Here is a 3,078-nt window from a genome sequence, read left to right as displayed (position 1 = left end):
AAATGGCAGTAGGTCAGCAACCATTCTTAAATACTTGGAGGACAGGTTTCACTGAGATAGACTGGTTCTAATCCCCCTTTACATGCTAGAGGAAATGCCAGACCTGCTCTGTTTCAGTTTCCTTTCTTTGACCTTATTCTTATTTTTTCAACATCTTTGTACTTTCCTTTTTAGAGGTAAGTAAAATTAGTAAACTATAGATGGATCTAGCTAAGCGAAGCCTTTAGAAAATGAATGTTTGTTAACGCTGAAGACAGGGAAGTTATTTTTAAAAAGGATACATTACCCATCTCTGGGTCAGATGAGACAAAGAGGAACTATGCCTATCCAGGAGAACACATATAAAAGCCACGCCCTGGCTTTGTGTTCTGGGCATGTCTCTTTTGGGAGGCTAAACCTGAGACACAGTGGTGAGAACCAACACCTGGGTGACACCAGAAGGAGCTATCTCCAAAAGCAGCACACTTACTGGACCAACACACATTTGATGTGAGGGAGTATTCAACCTTTTCTCCCAGGTCTAGTTATCATTTAGGTGCATAAGAGATAAGTTATGGATATTAAAACCTTTCATATAAAGAGCTAGTGATCTTGTTCAGGCTTTTAACTACCCCTTGTAGAACTTGGACAAACAGTAGTTACTCTGCCAGCTAGTAAATGTTCTTAGAGCAGCTGCTACTCTTTGAATTAGAGGACAAGTTTCTCCTGTTGTTCTTTGGTGAATCCCCAAGCCTATGGTTGATGGAATGTTGACCAGAGAAAGTGTTGGATTCCTTTCTAGAGAGTAGATAGTGCTACTCTCTGATGGACATCTAAAGGTGCTTGGTGGAAACTGGCTATTGATAGCTGAAAGATCTCCACTTACCTATTGTACTTTTTCTCTCTTTTTGCTAGTAAACTAGGAATTCTACTTGAGATTTTCAGTAGAACAACTTTATGAGTCATTCCTTCAAAAATGAGGCTGAGGAAGCTTGCAATAGTTTACATTCTACAGTGGCTATCAGGAGAAGTTTACATCTGTGCCTCATATGTTAACAAAGTAAGAAATTTTTGCTAGATGTATTGTGTTTTTACTAATATGTAAAATGTGATGCTAGATGATATGAAATACAAGTTTCACCTGTGAGCTTCAAGTTTAAAAGTTGTCTAGTTGATAAACTTGTTTATGTAGGTGATCAGATGAAAAACAAGTATCTGGAGACTTGGCTCAATGCACGGATCCAAATCCCTCTAGTTAATCAATGCCTAGAAGTGAGCTTTGTAGCCTGAGGAGTGCTCCCTTCCAATTGACCTTTTATGCCTTAGTTATGCTTCCTTTTGCAGACGTTCAGGTCACCAGACCAATTGTAACTTACAAATATTCAATAAGAGTAAATGAAGGATTTGTGAGATGTTTCAGGAGATAGGAATTGCACATCAGTACGAGGGTGGATAGGCTGGGGAGATCATGTCTCCCTTCTCTCCAACAGCCACATGCTCTGGAGAGGGCTGCTTGAGGCATGCCTTGGTGAGGGAATCAATTAGAAAGAAGTTTTAGAGCCCAAAAAGGTAATTTCTATTGAACTCTAGGTTATCTCACAGTCAAAGCCTCTTACTCCTTTATAGAATGCTTCATTAGATACTGAAGACATTTAATCCTTACATGCAAAAAGGTTGTTTAATCCAAATGGAATGCAGAGGAAAATATCAACTGTGATGTTATTTTATAACTAGAAAGATGATATAAAAAGAAAAATGGTAAAATGTCTGTCTTATTTTCAGATTTTGTTTACATGAAGGTCATTGTTATTTAAGTTTTGATATATAGATGTGAGCAACAGGAGAACCAGACATTTCAGCCTCACCCAACATTGCTGAAAGTAAGGTTTCCCCTATTTGCTCTTCTAGTCTAGAGGGTGTGGACTTCTAAAACAGCTATAATCCAGGCCTCTAAAGGGTGAAACCCATTCCTAGCTAAATCTGTGCAAGCTTTTCAAGGACAACACCCTTTAAAGAAAAAGACAATTTGGAAGTTCCAGAGTTCTTGTGCCTTAGATGACCCTAATAAATACATTGATGTCTTTAGCGCACTTACTCAGACTTATGAACCAGATTGGAAAGATGTAATGTCAATCTTAAAACAAACTTTGACTTCTAATGAAAGGCAGGCAGCATTACAAACTGCTATTTGGAGAGGAATATCATACTGTTAATTTTAAAGAGTCAGAAGATAAGACAAGCAATGGAACTATCTTTTCCTACTGGAGCCCAAATAATCAGAGCCCTGCAGGCCTAACTGTGGGACAGGAGACTGGAAAAGACATTTTCTTTCATGTGTATATTATGATGATCTACACATAACTAAGACCAAGGCTTCTAGTTATTTTAAATTGCAGCTATGTACCATAACAATGAACACCCTTCTAATTTCTTTTTTATTCTAATTTCTTAAAATGTTTAATAGAGGCATACTTCCCTAAATTCTAATTCAATAGAGGGACAGATGACTCTTACAGATAAGTTCATTTCTCAGTCAGCTCCAGATATTAGAAAAGAGATACAAAAGATAGGTTTTATTCCAGAAAACTCACTTGATACTTTATAGGGCACTAAGGAAACAATTTCCTATAATCAGAACTGGTAGAAAACCAGGGAGAGAAAGCAAAGAGATCAAAAACTGCTGCCATTATTATGGCCTCAAAACAGACCCTAAGTCTGATTCTCTTGGTTCCAAGGGGATCTCACTAGCAATGAGGTTTGTCAGCAACTGCAGTCAGAAACCAGACCATCATAAGGGGGACTGTATCAAGAGGCCCACAAGTCATGCCCTGACTGCCAAGGGAGCCACTAGAAGTGAGACTGCACTCAGAGGTAGAGGCCATAGAACTCACACTCAGCTTCCCAGGTGGTCCAGTAGGACTGAAGAGCCCTTGGCCTGCCTCTTCCCTCTGGCTAGACTCCTACTTATACCTGCTATCTCTACAGAGGAGCCCTGAAGAATCACAACTGAAGGAAAATCCATCCTATTTCTGGCTATTGGCACAGGTCTCTGAAGACACCTTGCTTTAGTTGTAATTGAGATACTGACATATATATATA

The sequence above is a fragment of the Octodon degus genome, unplaced genomic scaffold (genome assembly GCF_000260255.1).
Source record: "Octodon degus isolate 3935 unplaced genomic scaffold, OctDeg1.0 scaffold00269, whole genome shotgun sequence".
NCBI lineage: Eukaryota > Metazoa > Chordata > Mammalia > Rodentia > Octodontidae > Octodon > Octodon degus.
This window is presented reverse-complemented; position numbering follows the sequence as displayed.